Source organism: Eulemur rufifrons, chromosome 17, assembly GCF_041146395.1.
Source record: "Eulemur rufifrons isolate Redbay chromosome 17, OSU_ERuf_1, whole genome shotgun sequence".
In the NCBI taxonomy this organism is placed as follows: domain Eukaryota; kingdom Metazoa; phylum Chordata; class Mammalia; order Primates; family Lemuridae; genus Eulemur; species Eulemur rufifrons.
This window is the reverse complement of record NC_090999.1, coordinates 33,883,552-33,906,822: the sequence shown is the minus strand read 5'-3', so window position 1 is coordinate 33,906,822 and position 23,271 is coordinate 33,883,552. Positions and strand designations below refer to the sequence as shown.

At 37.0% G+C, this 23,271-nt stretch overlaps 1 protein-coding gene across 1 annotated transcript in view; it reads left to right on the top strand.

Annotated features, from left to right (window-relative positions):
* ARL15 (ARF like GTPase 15) overlaps window positions 1–23,271 on the top strand; it is a 399,577-nt gene that overhangs the window by 102,662 nt on the left and 273,644 nt on the right. The gene's annotated exons all lie outside the window — the stretch shown is intronic.

Genomic DNA, 23,271 nt, shown 5'->3' with positions numbered 1-23,271 from the left:
TCGTCTAGCAGAACAGTTACTATTTTGGACTTGAGAACTATTTTAAGTTTGTTGTAAGAAACAGTATAATTTTTACAAGACACATTTATAGTGTTTTAAAAAAGTTAACTACCCTTCTTACACGTGTGTTTTCTTGGAAATTGGAAGGATTGAATGGAATGCCAGTCTTTTAGCAATGTGTGAAAAGTTATTTGAGTAATATCCTTTTTCTTCTTTAGTTTAAGACTTTACTCACTCTGGGAATCCTTCACATTTGTACTTTGGGCTTTACTATATTTAGAATGAAATTTTGACTATATACTTTATGCTATATTTGCTTGATCAGACAACGTATTTAAAGGAGTCATAGGATGTTAACTCTTCAAGAGACCTTAGAGAGCATCTAATTTAACAACTTTATTTTTCCAGTTGGAGAAACAGAGGCATGGATAAGTTAAGTGTTTTGGCTAAGTTTACAAAGCTGGGCTGCCAGGACTCCCATTCAGATTCCTCATTCCCCCTCTCCTCCTGTTAAATCACTACTTTTAGGGAGCAGCTAGAGGTAGATTGTGGATTCACTCTTACTTGGTTATTCCTACCCACCCCCTCCCCGCACACCAAACACGCTTAACCTTTCTCAATCTCCATGTGACTCATTACTTCAAAGCTAAGAAAGCACATTTTATTTTCTTTGAGCAGATTAGACCAACAGAGAAAAATATAAAAAAGTCCAGTAGGACAAATGCTGTTAATTGTATACTCAATAGTCATTTATCTCTTTTTGCTAAAAGAACCCTAGTTTTGAGGCAGCAATGTGTCTAGCCTCAGGCAATGAATGAATTGTGATTTGTCTAAGCCACTTATACTCTTGTGTTTTATTCCCCATTTTCTCAGCTTCTCTTACAGCTAGGTGTGGCTGTGTATCTTGGTTCTGACCAGTGATCTTATTGGGATAGGAGGGTTAATGTCTACTTGAGGTGCTTTTGGGAAAACTGGCTTTTTGTGAAACAGTACAGATGTGGCTGACTCAGCTTTCCTCCTCCACTTTCCCTTTGCTTTTTTCTTTTCTTGAACAGGAATGTGACATCTAGAGCTGCTATGGCCTTCTTACTACCTTGGGGAAAAGGCCAGCTTCTTTTTAAATAAGTCCTATTTGTTTAAAGCAGGGGTTGGCGTTTTGGTTAAACCAGTGGTTGGCAAATAATGACCCATGGGCTGATTACCTATTTTTGTGAGCAAAGTGTTATTGGAATATAGCCATGTATTGACTGTGGCTGTCTTCACGCGGTGACAGAGTTGAGTAATTGCAACAGAGACTATATGGCCCAGAAGCCTAAAATATTTACTCTCTGGCCCTTTAAGTTTGGTGACACCTAGTTTAAAGCACTATAAAGTGAATTTTCTGTTACTTGCAGCCACATACATTCCTAATGTAATCAACCAATAACCAAGATCCCTAAACAAAGTAATGACTTGGCATTTCTACCTACTCAAATTACTCTTGTCTGGATAAGTAGGTCTGCTCAGGTTGAGCGTATACCTCATTTTGGACTTTGTCTGCTCCTCTGTTTGCTTCCTGAACTTTCTGATTATCTTTATCCTTTTCTTTTTAAAAGTAAGATGAGAATATAAGTGTTTCATGTAAGTGCTACCTAAAATTAATATCAGCTCTTTGATACTCCAATCTTTTAACTGTCCAAGGAATTACTTTCTGATTACCAGGGCTTTCAATCAGTGAATAGGGTCTGTTAATGGATCTTAAAGCCTTACCTGATATAACAGCTCCTAACTGCATGTACTGTGCTCCCTCCCTCCCTGTACTCGCCCCCCCAAACCTGTTACCCTTTATGATCTGGTGGGACCAGGAGGGAAGCTAGCAATAGCACCCATTCTGTGACAATTTGTAGCACTTTGTTCACACCAAACAAATCACTAACCTCACGTGGGAAGATAAACTGGAGATATATTTCTGGTTCAGTAATATTATAGTTATAATTGGATAGTCTGTCTTTTGAACAGTTAAGAGAATCCTAGTTTCATATTGTGTGAGGTTATAACATCCCCTTATGTATGACTATAAACAAAAACTATCAAAAAATATGGGTATTTTAATTTTGGTTGCTAAAAGTATTAGTAATTGTACTGGTTTTGTGGATTGTGTAACGTCTTATTACAGAAAGAACACTAGATTGGGTTCTGGGAGACTCTGAATTAACCATGAGTTGTCAACTGAGTTAATGACTCAGTGCCACAGTTTTGCATCTCAAGGAAAAGAGATTGAACTGTCATGGTATGTAAGGTCTCTTTCAATTCTAAGATGTTTGTGCTTGTAAACATTCTTTAAAATGGCTTGGAACCCACTGGAGGATTAGTTAATTCAAGAACAATGGCAGCAACAACAAAACTTCTTTGGAAAATCAAAGTGCGTTAGTTAGAATGGCTCTTTAATTCTCAAGTCTAGATGCCTCAGAGGGTTTGTCATGCACAGGTATCCTTCAGTGTCAGAGGACTGCTCTGGGGATGGAATCTTATGGGTGAATTTGGGTTCTGTGATGGCCATTTGCAGTGCTTTAGCTTGATAATCAAATATAATATGTTTCATAATACATTTATCATTTTGTTAAAATAACATGTTGAGTTCCTTCAACCACTATTTTGAAGTACAGATTTCCAAGGAAATATTAGGAGCAAATTAGTTGGAAAGTGATAATGGATTCCAATAAAAATGGATAATATGCATTATTTTTATCAAAATTTTCGTGCCTTGCTTAAGAAATGACAGTGCACACAAGAGAATTTTAATTTGACTGGAGGATTTTATGGTAATGATGACTGTGTCACAGAATCTTGCTATATATTTTGAAATGAATACATTTCAAAATGTCTTGCTTTTTAGTGAGAACTACTTAACAAAGAAAAAGCATATTTTTGTGAATTATGCTTATTATGGCTTCTTTGCCTTTTCAGCTTTCATGGAAGACATAAAGGAATAAAAAGTTGGTATTGTATTCAAGACAAATATTAGGACACACAGAACAAGTTATCTTATTTCTACCACTTATTCCCTTTTTCCTTTTTTTTAAAAAAAACTTTTCTTTTTCAAAGAGAATAATAGTCTCTTTAGCTGTTCTGAAAGTATGTTCTAATTAACACTCTATAATCCTCTAACTCACTGTGTATCTTTTATTTTGAAGAGAAAGTTGTGATATAAGAAAAAGATAGCTGTCGTATTCTTTTGAGGGAGAAGGCAGGTTATGAATAAATAAAAGATAAAAAAATAAGAAAGGCTGCTGGTTTCAAACACTCTGGAAGAATGTTGACTTTGCAAATAACTGTTCACAAATTAGCCCATTTATACAGCATGTCTGGCCACTGTCTAGGTACTAAAAAATGACCTGAAGTGAATGATTTTTTTCATTAAATGTGCTTTCAACTAAAGAAGATCTCAAAATAATCCTTTAAAAAGAATGGCACTACCTGTGCTATAAAATACAGGCATACATCTTTTTCTAATAATACCATAAAGGATACAGAAGTGAATATTGAATTTTATTCCATATCTCAGATTTTTTATTTAGTTTTTATTTTTATCAATGTTATATATGAACATATTTAAAAAAAAATTTCATAGAGCATATTATGAAAACCAGTGGTGACTTCCTTCCCTTCCAATTCCTTCTCTAAGTTCTCTCTCTCTGTCAGTTTCTCTATTTTCAACTACTATATTTAGCCTTTTTTTTTTTTGTATTTACCTCCATCATTCTAGTTATATGATAATATGGCTACTTCTTGATATTTTAGTCACAGGCATTATCTATTGGCTTCTGTTCTGGAAGATAAGGATTTAGCTCTTTTCCTTCCCCATCCACCCCTGACATACCTCTTTACCTTCCCCCACCCGCCTTCCTACCCATATGGTTAATGTTATAATTTTGGGTAAATCCATGTGTTTACATTATTATGCCTTTATAAACCCTATTCATAGCTGTCATATAGTATATCATGATGACTTTTCCTTCTTGTTCAACCCTACTCTCCCTAGAGTTAGTCATTGTCATATTTTGTCATTAGTTAGTTTGCTATGTCCTCACCGTTAACTCATTCCCGGGTCTCTCCCCTGAGTTGTGTAAATTTCCTCTTAATAATTTCAGATAGGTTTGCTGTCAGATTCTACCCAGTTCCTCTTCTTGGTGACATTTCTCTCAAAGCTTCTGATCTACTTCAGTCTGGACTGGTTGCTGTCCAGGTTTGCTGCATGGCTGTCATCCCTGGGGACCCCCTGAATTATCATGCTGGGGAGGCTCTTCTTCTCCTATAAGGTCACTGCTAGCTTCCAGGGCTTTCTCTTTCTTAGCTTACTCCAGGGTGCGTTGAAGGTCAATTTTTTGAGACCTGGCTTATCAGACTCATGGCTGATGGTTGGTGTAGTACTCTAGGCTGGAAATAATTTTCTCTCACAATTTTGAAGACATTACAACATTTGTTTCTAAGCTTCCAGTGTCACTATCCAGAGGAACGACGTTATTTTGATCCTGTACCCTTTGTATCCGACTTGCTTTTTTTGTGGTGGTGGTGATTTTGTTTGTTTTTAATGCTGTTTGGCAACTCCAGTCTTCTGAAGTTTCATTGTGTGCTTTCTTTGGTGTGTGAGTATTTATATTTGTGTGTGTGTGTGTGTGTGTGTATTATAAACTTATTTAAGTTTTTATTGTTATTGTATAGCTTTGCCTACCCCAAGTTGCTTCACCACCACCCCCCCCCCCCCCGCCCAGCCCCCATGTGTTAGGTTTCTGTCTTTCATATTAATGGCTTTCTTTAGATACCTGGCAATTATTAAATGTGTGGCATAGAAAGCTAATTCAGAGTTCTATGTGCAAGGGTGAGATTTGTCTACTCTGAGTTTCACCCCAGGGTCATTTGGCTGTTTTATTGGGAGAGATCCCAATAATTATACCTTTAGGTTTTCTTTCTCGGGCTAGCCAGATACACCAAAGAAGGATCTTTTAATCCACATGGAGAATATCAGCTTTGCCCTCAGTGGTCTGGGAAGCAATTGGGGGAAAAAGGAGCTGGGGATTTTAATACTTGCTTTGCTAAACTTTCACTTAATTCTCCTTTTCCATACATACTCCTGCTATAGAGTGTACCTGGTGATCCTTAGTTCAGACAATGAAGGTATAGTCTTCTACCCGTGGGCAGGGCCAGTTGCCCAGCTATGTGAAATGGGAGAGAGGACCTATTAATAGAACTCAAGCTCTTCCTTAAAGAGCTTTAAGCCAATCCTCCTGTTTTTAGCCCCACCTTCACCCCATTTATAAGGGACCTTGAATTCCACCCATTCCTGAGCATCTTGTGAGTTCTAGGGGGTGACTGTGGTGTGGCCCATCTTTCCCCACTGCTTGTTTCAATTCAGCTTCTGGGCTGCTAGACCATAGTTGCCACTCATTCTTCTGCTTTCCAGTTTCCAAATTATTGTAGTTATTTTCTACATTCAAGTGTGTTTGCCTTTTAAAAAATCTTTTTTAGTCATTTTAGGGGAAGATGGAATTAAATGACTGCATTCAACCTGCCACTTTAATCAGAAGTCTTTTCTCATTTTTCTAATTACAGATTGTCTTCTCAGCAGGCAGTTTGGCCTGCAAGTATATGTGCAGTGTGAGCAATTCCATAGAAGAGGATTGAGACCGAACAGAGGCATGCTCTGTGTTTAGATGCTTGTGTCTTTCATGCTTTTAATAAGAGGTACTATTGGGGGCCAAAGTGTCCCCTTTAGAAGGGTTTTAAGTGCAGCTGGACTCCTTGTTGTTTATTCTCTTACTCTCCTGTGCATGTAGACACCCACACACATATTTGCATATTGAAAGGAACCGTGAGAGTTAGAAGTGTGCCACATCCTGCACACCTACTGTACAGTGGCTTTTGAGTCCCTTTTGTGTTGTATGTTCTGGGCATGTGGTGTAGGGCATGCTCTCAGGAGGAGCAAGTTTGCTCTCTCCTAGAGGAGGAAGGGTTCTCTGACATAGAAGATGGAGGGAGAATGACAGCATCTCATACGTGGAGCTCCCCTTTCTCATCTGAAAGGTGTGGGGCTGACTGGACTAGATGAACCCTTCCAGTTTCAAATGTCTGTCTTTCGAGAATTTTGGAAATTTATTATATTTTTTAATTGCTTATTTTTTTCAGACATGGGCTTTGGATATTTATTATTATTTTGTATCTGGAATGTTATCAGAAGTTATTAGAAGACTTTCAGTTTAGGTGTGTTCAGGTGTTTGGCTGCCCTTACCTTTTCTTGCTTTTCTATTTTCCTCTTTCCCTGATGGCTACTTTGCGATCAGACTTGTCTTTTCAATTTTTACAACAAATCAAGCTGTTTTCCTCCTCAGAGCTTATGTAACTATAGTTCCTTCGCCCTGGAATATTGCTCTCCTTGTTGTTTGTCGGGCTAATTCCAATTCATTTCAGCTAAGATGTTTTCTGTTCCCCCCCAACCCTCCAGGGAGGCTTTTGCTAACTCTCTATCTAAATTGGGTTACCTCTGTTAAACTTTCTTTTTCCCCCAGCTTTTTGAAGTATAATTAATAGACAATCTGTTAAACTTTTTAAAGGTACCTTATTCTTTTCCTTCATAGCACTTCTCTGACTGTCAGCATTTAAATATTTATTTGTGTCTCTCTTTAATATTAATTTCCCCTCTCACCCATAACTTCCATGAGGGCAGAGAGCATACCTTCCTTGCTCCCTGTGAGTACTTACCTCTTGGCGCTGGGGAGCACTCAGTCAATATTAATTGAATGAAGAACCAACTCAGAAGTTGATGCTACTGGCACCCTTTACAAGTTGCGTATTTTGGAAAGTCCTAATTATTCTATTTGAGGTGCTGGAATTAGTTTTTTTTATTTCTGTATGTCTTGAAACTATACATAATTATGTAACTATAGAATTAAACAGACACAGACTTTAGGCCAGATTATTGTAATCTGTTTATTTCCGCTGTTGGGTTTCTTTTGTTTTTCCTCTCCAAGTCTCTTAATTTGATATCATTAATCTAGATTTGGCAAAGAAAAAGTACAAATGGTTGGAATGGAGGAGGAAGGGACAAACCAGAGGAAGGGTGAGGGGAAAGGGGCACAATTTAGTATATTCCACTAGACATTTTTAAAGTTATAAACAGTGTTCATCTTGTCCTTCTCCATTCCCCAGAAAATTATGAATGTGAGGAAAAGGACAAGGAAGTTAGTCGTGGTCATTAGGTAATTCTAGTTACTGTTTCTGCTGGCAATCTTTGTTCTCATTATACCTTTGATCATAAGTTCCTAGAGGACAGGAATGATGGTTTTCACATATTTAGTTCTTCAGTTACTTAAATAGGGTGGTGCTTAAATGAGATTTGTTGAACGATTAATGATACACAAGATACCAGGTTTCAGTTTCTGGTTGGGACCTGAACATAATAATAGTTTAAGTAATATAATCCTTAGCGTCTGGAAGTTTACACCCTAAAGTCAAAGAACTGCTCTTCAGTAACTATCAGATGGACCAGCCAGGGAAGAGGAGTAGCAATTCTGGGACACTGGTATTTTGGGATCCCTAAACTTTTGTTCTGTTTGGAGGAAACTACATAGAATACCCGTTTAGCCTACCTTTGGTTTTCCATAAGAGGCAATACAGTGTAGTGGAGATATATATATACACATACATATATATATATCAAATGAGACTTATGTTCAAATCCTAGATCTTGTTAGCTGTGTAATCTTGAGCAAATGACTTCTTAGTTTCCTTCAAGGTCACAGAGGCCTGATTTAAAGTGTATAACTCCCATGGGAGTTGTGAGGATTAAATGCAATAATCCTTCCAAAGTGTTTGGAAAGTACTTCACCCAGAGTGAGAGCTTGCCACACCACAGCAGTTGTGATTTTGAGGAGTGTGCAATCAAGGGAGTTAGAAAAGTGCGAGGGAGTTGATAGCAAAGATGATTATTAGTAAATGACTCTATATTTCCCCAGGTACTTCCATGAGATATAGTGCACAAGCTACACAGATACTTGGATTCTGAGTGTTAACTACTAAATAGTGAGTTTTGTTTGCTCTAAAATAGGCAAGATGTTCAGAATCGATATTTTGATATGCCCTTTGATTCACAAGACTAATGGGAGACTTCCAAGCTTTATTTTTTTTTAAGTTTTTAAATCTTATTTTGTGTCTGCACTAAAATGTAAAGAGGTGGGGAAAAAAGTACAAAACTTGAGTTGAAACTTCATTACCACTATCACATTTAGAGAGTGTGGGTTATCTTTATAGAAGAACACTGGGCATTGGATAATTTGTCTGGATTTTAAGAAGGCTACAGTCTGGAGTTAATTTAATTGCCAAGAGGATAATGGCAGTTCATATTTAGATAACAGGTACAGATGGGTAATTCAAAGCAATGTACCTCTGCCAAAAGTCTTAGTTTATTTATGACAGTTTAGGTTCTCAGAAGAAGTGTTGAGAGAGGAAGAAAAGTGAAAGGCCTAATTCCTGAAAACATGGGCAGTGCGGAATTCCTACAAGTCTCCTATGGGAATTACAGAGAATAGAATGGAGTCTGGCATAGATAGCCATCATGTGTGATTTGTTTTTCATCATAAGTGTTCATGGCTATGCATGGAAAAATTCAGTCTTCAGTTTTGTTTTCTTTTCACCCTTACTGTTACTAATATAATTATCACAATAAGACATTTTGTTGTTTGGTTAACATTTTACAAACATAGGTGTCAATTTCGCTTTTAAAATAAAAATTCTGCATAATTTAATAATATATATTTTACTGCTCAACTTTCCAAAGTTCTCTAAGTAGTTGCTTCCAGATTTTTGGATTTTACAGAACCGTAGTATTAAAAACAAACAAATGAAAAACCTTGGGGGGTGGGCAAATGTGAAACTTTATTTTGCCAATAAAGGACATTAGAAAAACAACTCTCATGGACCATCACTGAGTTCATTTCATAACTTTAACACCCACCCCCAGCCGTAGGAACATTATAATCTTTGAATAAGTAAGTCCTTTTAAATTGAATAAAAGTAGCTTTATGCGACACAACCCTCCCACCCTTGTTCTTGTTTTTCCTCAGTTCACCCTGGGGTTACTGAAAACTTTATTGATTAACATTTGTCCACAAACCAGTTCTGGGGAACATTCATTTGTGTGTCGACGGGTAATGGTTGATGGTTCCACACATAAAAAAAAAATACTGTCATGGTTAAAATTATCTTCAAGAGTCTTAAAATCAGTGTCACTGAGGGGATATAGAGACTTATGTGTGTGACATGGAAACAAAAGTATAATTTCATAGAATTGACTTTGTTAATCATGGGCTATTTGCTCATACTTTCATAGACTGTGTTATATTAGAAAATAGGAACAAAATATTATTATTTTTGTTTAACGTTAGGAAGAGAATACAAATGGTGTTAAGTAGTTAGTTGTCCAGAATCTATTCCAATGGATAAGAAAGGGGAATTGTGATGCTAGGAAATAATTTTGTTTAAAAGAAAAATCAGCATCCTTGGCTATTTGCTATATAGCTGAGGTTAATGGTAAAGTTACCAGCAGTTAAATGTTACTCTATTTGGTTTTGAAATATACTAAAACTTTTTTATATCCAGTTGATTAGGGATAATTATATTTTCTGTTGGTTGGTAGTAAAGCTAATTTGTGTCCTCTGAGGTTTATACCAACAAGCATGTATGTGTGTGTGACAGTGAGAAAGAGAGAGAGGAGGGGTAGAGGAAGGTGGGAGTGGAGTGGAATGGGACTTGCTGTGGATTCAGGAGAGTAAGACAGGGCCAGGTGTTGAGGAGAAAACAACCTAGGACTATGAATATTTTAAAGATGTTTGGGCAAAGTGTACCCACAGGAGCTGAATGTCTTTGGCAGAAATTATGGCAGAGAATGAGGAATTTTCACATTAACAACTATTCTTATCCTTATAATGGAAAATTGCTGCTTCTCTAGGACTTCTGGTACATTGCTTATATTGCTTATGTATTGGATGTATTCTGGCATATCAGAAATATGTTAAGATTTCTGTTGATTTCATTTATGAAAGGTAATATTTCAGATATTAATTTGGTTTTAGAAAACTTTAAAAATAGGAACAAAGAAAACAAAAATACAGTACCCTCTCTTCCAAATACTTTAAGGGTATTTACATATAAGATGGCCTTTTATATAATTTAGAAGAACTATTCATTTTTCAGCATCCCACTTGTATTAGTTCTCTGTTACTAATTTAGCATATTACCACACACTAAGTGGCTTAAAGCAACATAAATGCATTACACTACATTTCTGGAGGTCAGAAGTTTGAGATGGGTTTTACCAGGATAAATTATTATAAAATGTCAGCCAGGCTGCATTCCTTTCTATAGATTCTAGGGGAGAATCCATTTGCCTTTTCCAGCTTCTAGAGGCTGCCTGAATTCCTTGGCCGTTGGCCCCTTTTCATCTTCCAAGCCAGCAATGGTTAGTCTTTCTCACATGCTAGCTGTCTGGTTCTGACTCTTCTGCTTCCCTCTTCCCTGCTGAAGGAATATGGTGATTACATTGGGCCCACCTGGATTAATTAACGATAATCTTTTTAAGGTCTGCTGATTAGTAACCTTAGTTCCCCCCCTTGTGGTGTAACACAACATAGGCACAGGTTCCAGGGATTAGGACACGGATATCTGGGGGGTGGGGGGAACATTATTCTGCCTATCTTGCTCCCGTATCATACAAATATATGTAGTTTTTCTGCTTTGATTCTTCTACAGTAGAGATGGATGCTTTTGAATTGTACTTGCCTAAAAAAAAGTTAAACAATAAAACTCTTTAGGGGACAGGAGTCATTAAACTCAAGCTAAAGAGAGAGCTCATTCATATGACTTTTAAAATATAAAATTTCTAATTTATTTGTACCATATATTCTAGCTGGTACCCATATTTTGTGGTGTGAGGGAATTTTTTCTTGCTTTGAATTTCGTGCCAGTTACTGAGCCTGCTCACCTGATTTTTATCCATATGTAAGTTTAAATTTTTGACTTGAGTTTTCTAAAATGTCCCAATTACTAAAGTTAGGAGGTCAGGGAGATGGCCTATTACTACTTTGAGTTATCTATTAAAGAAAAAGTATTCAATGATACTCAATAAAGCCTGATAAGGAAGACTATTCAGGATCATCACCATAGGTATAGGGACCACTGCAATGGGGTCTTGCACTAGGGGAGAGAGACTGGTCTAAATTTCAAATCCAGCATGGGCAAATGGGAATTTGTAGCCAAGTAGCACCATGGGGGCCAGTGGAAGGAAAATTACTAAGAGGAAACAGCAAGGGTAAGGGGAGTTTTGGCAGAAATGACCTAACAGGATTCTTGCTGAAGACAGGCCAGGGGGATCAGACATCACCTGGGGGATGCTGGAGGATAAGGAACCCAATCAACCGTTATCAGATATGGGAGGGTTCTCACTAAACTACTTAGCAGGGCTCTTTGCTAAAACTAGGTTATACAATCAAGTGGAAGGTTCAGCAGGCTAACTGAAGTTTGGCCAAGCAACAAATCTTTGTCATACCTCAGATCTGAAAGCACAAAAGCTTGCTCCTTCCATGGTGCTTTGGTGGGTGGTAGTGGGGATTTGGTGAGGTGTAGGGTGAATGAATTGGGAAGGATGGAAAGAGGTACATCTGTGAAGAGAAACTCAAAGTAATTCATTATAGATTCCAGACTAAGGCCATGGAGAATACAGTACTCTGGTCTTCTCTCTGGGAAGCCACAGATTTGAACTGAGGGTAAAACCAAGGAAAGCTATTGAGATAATGAGAATCACATTTTTTGCCTAACCTACTGAATTTGAGGCATTGAAGTGGAGACAGATGGTGTAGATGTTGTGTACACCATAATCATCCAACTGAGCTGCAAAAAAATGGTGAAAAGTAAATATGATTAGTTGAGAAGGTAGGATTTTTGTTTTTATTATCGATAATGTTTATTAAAAGGATTTGTTCTGTAAAATTTACATTCAGTCAAAAGGCCACTCAAGGATCCAGAAGGCCACATGTGGCCCCTAGGCCTTAGGTTCTCCACCCCTGCTTGATTTATAATTGTATGAACTAATTTTTGAGAGAAGATTTTTTTATACTCTTCTTGCATAATTTTGAGCACTCTCATTTCTATCACCTGTTTCTTAATGCAAGTCATGGCATAAGTTTTTCCTTCTCTAGAGTTTTCATATCTTGGCTGTCTCTCAAAGCTTGAGGTAAGCAAATTTTGGATGCAGTGCCTCGGATGAGGACTTGTCATTTTGCTACACCATTATGCTCTATATTTTCTAAGCCTTTTAAAATAGCTGAATGTTTTAAATAAGTGAATGAGTTGCTGTTGTTTGGACTTGCATCCCCTCCCTCCCCCGTGTTGAAGTACTGATTGAATCTTAGTGCAAAACATGCAGACCTTTTTTATGTACTGTACTAGACAGACTGCTTGTAAGAAATGTAGGCAGGTAAAAGGATTAGTTTTAATTATGTTCAGAGCTAGTGTGATCATGAAGTAGGGGTGACCCCTCCCGTTCAGGTACTTTCCTGTGACACTGGCCTTAAGACATTTACCTGAAAGGTGTGTTAAAAGAGCAGTTATTTAAAGTTCTCTCCTTGGCATTCATGAGATGTTTCTCACTACCTGGAGAACACCCAGACAAGTTTGTGCTGCTTTTTTACAATGCATTGCCTGCTAACGTTTTTGCTCTTGCTGCCGAAAGATGTTCAAACAATTTGGACTCTGCTGCTACACTTCAGTCTAACGTGTAGGTAAAAAAATGTAATAGTGGAAAACAAATACCACCAATATTAAAGAAATTACAAATCTTACAATTCATGAAGAGCTAAAATGAACATATCTGTTTCCCATAAATATTAGCCCATGGCCTGGAACAGGTGTTTTTACTGCTCGAGAATCAGTATGTATTGACTGATGTGTTCTTCAGAGTTTAAAGTTTTCATCTTTATTGTCAAATTCATGTGAATGAAAATATAGGACTGATGATTTTCTTTTCTTTTTTTTCTTCTGTTCCTCATTTGAAAGAGGTTTACATAGGTAACAAATAACTCGAGCATAAATATGTTTGTTTACATTTCTGCTAAAAATCCTGTTTCAATTGAATATACTTAAATCCTTCATAATTCAGTATATCCCACTGTAGCCATTAAATCACAGTTTTGTATTTTAATAGCTAATTAAAGAACAATGAAGAAACAGCATTGAATGTATAAATACCAAATTATTAAATAACAACTAAAAGTTTGTGTTTTCTGTTCTACCTAGATGAAGAACAGAAATTCTTCTTTTATTTGTTTTGTTTTTTTGTTTTTTTTCTCCTTTTTTTTTGTTCGTTTGTTTTCTTTATTATTTTTCTCTACCCCATCTCTGCCAAAGACAAATTGTTTGGTTTTTTGAGGCAGAGTCTCACCCTGTTGCCCTGGGTGGAGTGCAGTGGATGTCAGCCTAACTCACAGCAACCTCAAACTTCTGGGCTCACATGATCCTCCTGCCTCAGCCTCCCAAGTCACTGGGACTACAGGCACCTGCCATGATGCCTGACTAATTTTTCTATTTTTAATAGAGATGGGGTCTCTCTCTTGCTCAGTCTGGTCTTGGATTCCTGAGCTCTAGCACTCCTTCCGCCTCAGCCTCTCAGAGTGCTAGGATTATAGGCGTGAGCTGCCAGGGCTGGCCTAGAAATTTTAAAAATTTTATAAAATTAGCTTGAAGTAGCATGGTATAATAATAATAATAATAAGCACTTATTGCTTTATTTTCAAGGCACTATTCTAAGCACTTTTTTATAACTAACTTAATCCTAATAACTATTAGTCCTATTATTGGAGACGAGAAAATAGGTTCAAAGAACTTAAGTGATTTGTCAAAAGTGGCTCAGCTAGTAAGTGATGGAGTAGGAACCAAACCCAGAAATCTGGATCCAGAGTTTGAATTCTCAGCTTCTAAATAGTGGAAAAGCTGTGGTCCACATTCCCGTCTGCCACCAAGCAAACCTGTAATCTTTTTGATGAATATGCTTCAGTATCTTTGGGCCTTGATATGTATTTCTATAGCGAGAACCTTGGATTCCATAAAACATACTCCTTAAAGTCTTTTCTAGCTTTAAAAATCTAAATTCTACATAGTTTAAAATCAACCATGTATTAGCTACCAGTTGGAGATGGATAAAATAAATTTTGAGATGGTCATACAGTGACATTCTGTGCTGACGTTAAAAAGAATCAGGTGGACCTCTGTGTTATGACACAGAAGGACTGTCTATGATAAATCAGAGAAATAATAAGCTAGTTGTATAACTGTGCATACTCTGATCTCATTTTTGTATACAAAAGAAAAGAGAAGGATGTATGTATACTAGTATATACATAGAACAGTTGAAGAATCGAGCACTGATCATCTCTAGGAGGTTAGAGTATGGGGGGCTTTGCTTTTTTCTGTATACATTGCTGATTAATTGAATTATTCATTACGAGTATTACTTCAGACATCAGGAAAAAAATCATATTAAGTGTGTGTCTTCATATGTCCTTATAACTGGACTAGACATAACAGAAAAAGGTCTCCTGAAATATCAGAGGTTGGACCAACTTTCAGATTAATGGAAATAGCAAATTATTTCCTTCTGTAGCCTGTGAATTGACTGTGTATGGCCTTCAGTTGTTTTTGTAACTATTTAAACCATCATTGTGTTTTGTAATGTTTTAAAATTTTCATGTTGGCCGGGCGTGGTGGCTCACGCCTGTAATCCTAGCACTCTGGGAGGCCGAGGCGGGTGGATCGCTCAAGGTCAGGAGTTCGAGACCAGCCTGAGCGAGACCTCGTCTCTACTAAAAATAGAAAGACATTATATGGACAACTAAAAATCTATATAGAAAAAATTAGCCGGGCATGGTGGCACATGCCTGTAGTCCCAGCTACTCGGGAGGCTGAGGCAGTAGGATCGCTTAAGCCGAGGAGTCTGAGGTTGCTGTGAGCTAAGCTGACGCCATGGCACTCACTCTAGCCTGGGCAACAAAGTGAGACTCTGTCTCAACAAAAAAAAAAAAAAAAAAAATTTTCATGTTAGTTTTTTGCAGGCTTCCTAAAGAATAAAGGATGAATAGAGGTTAGATTCATTGTATTTCATATTTTCATTGATTATCTGAATATAGGAGTTTAATTTTCTTTTTGTTGACAATGACCCTATCTTGAGCATTGCTGCCCAAGTATACATTGACCACAGGTTGCTTAATTTTTAAGGGGAGCATCCCAATTATGAGAGTGGGGTTTGTTATAAGGAAAGTATAGCTCTCACTCAGGACTAAGGGTTCCAGAAGCTTTCAAGTAGATTTATCTTTTTTTCATATATAAATCAGATATAGTGGGCAATTAATGTTTTTCATGTTTATTCTCAAAGAACAGTATGCAAGCATACGTGTCTCATTTAAATTTTCATTTCTTTCAAAAATATATTCTAAAACTAACTCTTCTGCATTTTTGTTATTCTTATAAGATGGTTTTCAAAGTCTAAGACAGGGAATATGTCTTTCAGATCTTTCTGAAACACTCCAAGTGCATTATCGATTAGAATATAGGTAGTCAAATAGAGAATCTACCTCAAAAAATGAGGCTAAAACCTTCCTAGTTTCCATGAATCTTATCTTGATTCTGGGCTATTTTTAACTGATCTATTCAATTTGCTTGAGATGAGTCATGATTGATTTTGTCCCTTGATTTATACCTTTCATAAACATAAATGTGCTGGGTATGATGACATAAATTTAAATAAATGATTTAGAGCTAAACCATAATGAAATGGGGGAGACAGACATTCAGTACATATTTTGGCTCTAATGTAATGTATTAAGTGTACAGTACATTAGCAATATGAACTATGTACTACTATGAGAGCCAGAGTATAGTGTGACCCTGAATTAGGGTGAAGTAGTTAGGGACCCTGGGCCTTGAGAAATGAGAATGATAATTGCCCCATGGACAAAAGGAATATAGATTTACTTTCTGAGTAAATAAACATCCTGAGTGTCTCAAGGGGTATCTCCATGTCATTTCCATCTACTAGTAGAGAAAGACTAGGACACTCTACTTTTTGTGGGACACCTCATTGTGCAGGCCAGCCCTTTGGGATTCCAAGTTGATGACTTGAGGTTCTTTAGGGAAGTTGGTAAATCTAAAGGTAAAACTCTCCTATGGTGTGAGTTAAATCAAAGATGATTCATTTTTGTGTATATGGTGTATCAGGTGTGCTGAAGTAGAGTCTTTCTAAGTTTTGACCTTTCAGACAGATTTTATATAAAAGTATTTAAAAGTACAAAACTTTGTAAAGTCATTCTACCATTTCTGTTACCGCCCACTTCTCTTCACTTTACCACAAAGGTATATATTTTTTGTTACCAGGTCAAAGATTTTTATTAGAGTAAGATTAGACTTTTCATATTAGGTGGCTGGAAAGTACATCCAGCTGAAAACTATCAACCATTTAGACTACATGCTTCATTTGAATTGTGTTTCTGGATACAAGTCAAGTATGACAACTGTGAGTTTCATAACTTTTTCTAACTTGATTCAAAAATTTTTTGGGGCCAAAATACTTCTGAGGTCTTTTCTGTCCTTTCCTGGTGAGGCCTGATGGAGGTTATCAGGGTTAAGACTATGGTACTGGGTCTCATATAAATGAAGGAGAGATGAGGAGCCCTGAGTTTTATGCTTGCATCATCTCTTATCCTTGCCTATGTTTTCCCAGTAATGACCTCTCTCTTCTTGTTCATGATGAGTTCTCACTGGGTTCATGCTTCTGACAAGGAGAACCTAATAATTTATGCCATATATTTTGTCTGCTTTAGAAATGCTTAGGCTCTTTCAATGGAATTATAGTTTTTAGACAATGTAGAGTAAATTATGAATGGGAAAAATGTTGTCAAAGAGGCTGGGTGGACAAGGAGGGATGATAGAAAATAATAGTGAGTTGGATTTTATCGTGTTCACTACCACAGTCTCCCTAGGGGCACCCAAATCCAACAAAACTTTCTAATTTGGAATATTTTTATTTATGACTATTATCAGCCTTATATTCCAGCCCAAAATTTTTCAGTTTTTTTTTAATTAACTATGGTTAGTTATTAAGGTAAAAAATTAATTTTATAAACATAAATTTGAACAATTTATAATAGAGCCACATGAGCTACTTCAGTGTATCAACAAATATTTATTGAGTACCTATGATGTGCTAGCTGGAATACTTATGTTGAAGTAGTTACAGTTCTGGCAAAAAATAATGAAGGTTTTATTGTAAAACAGTAGGAATAGATTAGAGTATATGCATTAAGGAAATATTTAAGAGGTAATATCAACATGAATAGGAGACTTGAATGAATTATGGACACTGTGAGAGAAATGGTTGAGGGTATTAAGAGGCTTCTAGATTTGAATGATGGATTGGTTGATGATGCCATTTACTAAAATAGGAAATATAGGGAGAAGGAACAAGTGTTTGTTGTGGGTGGTAGGACTGATAGTGAATTTGGTTTTTTATTCATTTGAGAGTATCTAAGGGATATCTAGATATAGATGTCTAACAGGAAGTTTAAAAATACTAGTTGGGTTCTCCAGAGAGAGAGATTGAAGCCAGACATGAAATTTGGAAATCATCAATATAGTTGAAGCCATAGGAATGGAAGGAATGTTCTTGATGAAACATGTCAAATGAAAAGAGTGTCGTTGGACCTAAATAAGTACTCCAGATTTCTGTCTCCACGACTCCATTAAGACTGTGCTTGTGAAGATCACCAACATCTTCCATATTCCCAGATATAATGCTTATCTGTGTTTTGATCTTACCTAACTACTCAGAAGAATTCATCTTACATGGTTATCTTCTCTCTCCTGAACACTTAACTTTTCTTGACTTCCATGACACTATGTTTTCTGATTTTTCTCACACCAGACTGGCTGGTTTCTCCTTTTGTGCCCGACTTGTAAAAGGTTGGAAAACTTTAGAGCTCTGCCTCGGCCTCCCCCTCTTTGTCATTAGCATGACTTCAGTAGTATAATTCTAGAGGAATTCAAAATGTGGGTTGGAGCCAGGTAAAAGTATAAGATATGGCAAATCCAATAGGATGTGAGATAAAAGGATATATATTCCTTCCATTCAAGAAAAATGTGGATAGAATATTCCATCTACCTCCAGCTGCTGATAAAAGGTTAGGAAATAATTCAGTATGGTTGAGAAGGATCTACGAAAACCTTTTAATAAATTATTTACTTTTATAAGTTTAAAAATATTCATTGGGTATGTACTTTGTGCCAGGCCATGTTCTAGTGGCTGGGGGTGCACCGGTAAAAACAGTTGCAAAAATTCCTGCCATCATGGGACTTATATTCTAGTGAGGGGATATAGAAAATAAACAAATGAATAAGTAAATTATTGAGGAGACAAGAAGACAAGTGCTGTGGAAAAACTCACAGCATGTAAGAGGGATAGAGAATGTTGTTAGGAAGTAAGATAGTGATTTTTAATAGAGTGATCATGGCAGGTGTCATTGAAAAGGTGATGTGTGAGTAAAGACCCAAACAAGATAAAGGAGTGACTGTGAGTAGTGTATATCTAGGCCAAGAGATTTCTAGGCAGAATAAATGGCAAATCTCTGAAGTTGGATCGTACCTAGCATGGTCTGGGAACTGCAAGGAGGCCAGTTTGCCTGGAGCAACTGACAGAGGAAAGAAATAGTAGTAGATGTTGTCATAGAAATAATTAGGCAGCTGGGTGCGGTGGCTCACGCCTGTAATCCTAGCACTCCGGGAGGCCGAGACGGAAGGATCGCTCGAGGTCAGGAGTTCGAGACCAGCAAGAGTGAGACCCCGTCTCTACTAAAAATAGAAATAAATGATCTGGACAGCTAAAATTACATATATAGAAAAAAAAAATTAGCCGGACGTGGTGGCACATACCTGTAGTCCCAGCTACTCGGGAGGCTGAGGCAGAAGGATTGCTTAAGCCCAGGAGTTTGAGGTTGCTGTGAGCTAGGCTGACGCCACGGCACTCTAGCCTGGGCAAGAGAGCGAGACTCTGTCTTAAAAAAAAAAAAAGAAAGAAAGAAAAAAGAAAAAAAAAAATAATTGGGGACAGGGAAGAAAGGAGGTAGTGGCAGATTTCATAGGACCTTTTGGTCCATTATAAGGGCTTTGATTTTTATCCTGAGTAAGATGGGGAGCTGTTGGAGGATTTTGAGTGATCTGACATATTTTAACAGGATCACTCTGGCTGTTGTGTTGTATATATATATATTATAGGGAGGCTAGAGTGAAAACAGGGAGCCTGTTGTGAGGCTCTTACAATAATCAAGGCATCAGATGATGGTGGCTTAGACTGGGGTGCTAAGCGTAGGGGTGGTGAGAAGTAGTTGGATTCTGGAATGTATCTTTTTTTTTTTTTTTTTTTTTTTTTTTTTGAGACAGAGTGTCGCTTTGTTGCCCAGGCTAGAGAGAGTGCCGTGGCGTCAGCCTAGCTCACAGCAACCTCAAACGCCTGGGCTTAAGCAATCCTACTGCCTCAGCCTCCCGAGTAGCTGGGACTACAGGCATGCGCCACCATGCCCGGCTAATTTTTTTTTTTTTTTCTATATATATTTTAGTTGGCCAGATAATTTCTTTCTATTTTTAGTAGAGACGAGGTCTCGCTCATTGCTCAGGCTGGTCTTGAACTCCTGACCTCGAGCGATCCACCCGCCTCGGCCTCCCAGAGTGCTAGGATTACAGGCGTGAGCCACCGCGCCCAGCCATGGAATGTATCTTGAAGCTATTGCTGACAGGATTTCCTGATTGATTGGATGTGTGGTTTGAGAGAAATAGAGGTGCCAAGGATCATTGTAGAGTTTTTGGCCTGAGCACCTGAAAAAAATGGAGTTGCTGTTAGCTGAGAGGAAGAAAATTTCAGGAGGAATAGGTTTGGAATGAGTTATGAGGGTTTATTATTTTTCCCCAATCTTTTTTTTTTTTTTTTTTAATTTTGGTAAAATACATATAACATAAAATTTACCATCTTAACCATTTTTAAATGTATAGTTCATTGATATTAAATACATTTATAATGTTGTACAGCCATTACCACCATCCATCTTCATAACTCTTCTTATCTTGTAAAACTGAAATTGTATACCATTAAACAATAACTCTCCATATTCCACTCCCCTAGCTTCTGGTAACCACTGTTCTACTTTCTGTCTCTATGACTTTGACTATTCTATCTCATGTAAGTGGAATCAAAGAGTAGTATTTGTCCTTTTGTGACTGGCTTATTTCACTTAGCATTTTCACAGGGTTGATCCGTGTTGTAGCGTATGTCAGAACGTCCTTCCTTTTTATCCTTTTTAAGGATAAATAATATTCCATTGTATATATATACTGCATTTTGCTTATCCATTCATCCATTGTTGGACATATGGATTACTTCCATGCTTTAGCTGTTGTGAATAATGGTGCTGTGAACATGGGTGTACAAATGTCTCTTTGAGACCCTGCTTTCAATTCTTTTGAGTATATACCCAGAAGTGGTGTTACTGAATCATATATTAATTCTATTTTTAATTTTTTCAGGAACTACCATATTGTTTTTCCCAGTGGCTGTACCATTTCACATTCCTACCAACAGTGCACAAGGTTTCCAACTTTTCCACATCCTTGCCAATGCTTGTTATTTTCTGTTTTTTTTAATTTGTTTTTTGTTTTTTTGATAGTAGCTGTTATGGTTTGAATGTATGTGTCCTTCCCAAAATTCATATGTTGGAACCTAAGACCCAATGTGATAGTATCAGGAGGTAGGGTTTTTAAGAGGTGATTAAATCATGAGGGCTCTGGCCTTAGGAATGGAATTAATACTCTTATAAAAGGGCTTCAGGGAACTAGTGAGGCCCTTTTTATCCTTCGACCATATGAAGATGCAGCAAGAAGGCCCTCACCAGACACTGAATGCCAACACCTTGATCTTGGACTTCCCAGCCTTCAGAACTGTGAAAAAATAAATTTCTGTTCTTTGTAAATTAATCAGTCTTAGGTATTTTGTTATAGCGGCATGAACAGACCAAGGCAGTAGCCATCCTAATGGGTATAAGGTGGTATTTTATTATAGTTTTGATTTGCATTTCCCTGATGTCTAGTGATATTGAACATCTTTTCATGTGCTTATTATTATTAGCCTTTTCTATGTTTTCTTTTGTATGTCTATTTAAATCCTTTGCCCATTTTTGAATTGGGGTTTTTGTTGTTGAGTTTTAGGAGTTCTCTATATATTCTGGATTTTAATTTCTTGTCAGATATATGATTTGCAAATATTTTTTCCCATTCTGTGGGCTGCTTTTTAAAATTATTGATATTTTCTTTTGATGTACCACATTTTAATTTTTATAAAGTCCAATTTGTCCATTTTTCTTTTGTCATCTGTGTCTTTGGTGTCATATCCAAGAAATTACTGCCAAATCTAATGTCATGAAGCTTTTGTCCTATGTTTTCTTCTAAGAATTTTATGGTTTTAGGTCTTAACATGTGTGTTTTTGATCCACTTTGAGTTAACTTTTGTATATGGTGTTAAGTAAGGGCTCAACGTTATTCTTTTGTATGTGGATATCCAGTTTTCCCAGCACCATTTGTTGAAAAGACTGCCTTTTTCCCATTGAAAAGGTCTTGGCACCCTTGCCCCAAATCATTTGATTAAATATATGTAAGAGTTTACTTCTGGGCTCTCTATTCTGTTCCATTGGTCTATATGTCTGTCTTTATATTAGTACCACACTATTTTGATTACGATAGCTTATGTTTTAAAATCTAGACGTGTGTGTCCTCCAGCTTTGTTCCTCATTTTCTAGATTGTTTTGTCTATCTGTGGTCCCTTGAGATTCCATGTGAATTTTAGGATGAATTTTTCTATTTTCATACAAAACATCATTGGGATTTTGATAGGGATTGAATTGAATCTGTTGATCACTTTGGGTAGCGTTGACAGTATAATAATAATGTCCATGAACAGGGGATGTCTTTCCATTTATTTATATCTGCTTTAATATCTTTTGACACTGTTTTGTAGTTTTTATTGTATCAGACTTTCACCTCCAGCCAGGTACAGTGGCTCACACCTATAATCCTAGCACTCTGGGAGGCCGAGGTGGGAGGATTGCTTGAGGTCAGGAGTTTGAGACACCCTGAGCAAGAGTGAGACCCCATCTCTACAAAAAATAGAAAAATTAGCTGGGCATGGTGGCGTGTGCCTGTAGTCCCAGGTACTCATGAGGCTGAAGCAGGAGGATCGTGTGAACCCAAGAGTTTGAGGTTGCAGTGAGCTATGATCATACCACTGCACTCTAGCTAGGGCGACAGAGCAAGACTCTATCTCAAAAAAAAAAAAAAAAAAAGGACTTTCACCTCCTTGGTTAAGTTAAATCCTTAAATATTTTATTCTTTTATATGCTATCATAAATGGAATTATTTTCATAATTTCCTCTTCAGATTATTCATTGTTAGTGTATAGACATGGAACTGAGTTTTGTGTGTTGACTTTGCAGATGATATGAACGTCTACGTAGAAAACCCTAAAGATTCCACAAATAAATGGTTAAGCCTGATATGTGAACTTAAGTCATAGAGAAGTTTGCAATTTGTAAGAAATTTAAAAGTAATAGGATTGAAGACAGAGCTGTGGTCTTTATTATTAAATATATATTGGCTTTGGAAGTCCTATTGGTTCAGAAAATCTCAGGGCAATTTATTATTCTCTACCCCACTGCCCCCACATTACGTGACAGTGTCTTATTTTAATCTATGCAGAATTTGTTAAGATTGGAATTCTTTGTTTCAGATTTTTACTTAGCAGAGAATTCTTGCATTTTTCTGGTGATGTCTTAGTCCCCTTGCGTGGTTCAAGTAAGCCCTGATCCTCTCAAATACACTTTATGTACTCTTTTCATGATGAATATTTTATCTCTGGCAAACACTGTCTCTAATTTATGCATAAACAATTCCCTTGAGGACCTTTGTATCCAGTATTATTGTAATTATAAAATCAATTTTAACACTAAAGTCCAAAAGTCATGAGCATACCTTTTCTTGCTTATGGAGAGCTTTGTGGGAACTACAGTCTGTTCAGGATAGAGTCATAATTCCTTGTATAGAATATAAATTATTTCCACAGATTCACTAAACAAATTAGGCATGTGTTAAAAAACACATGCCTTT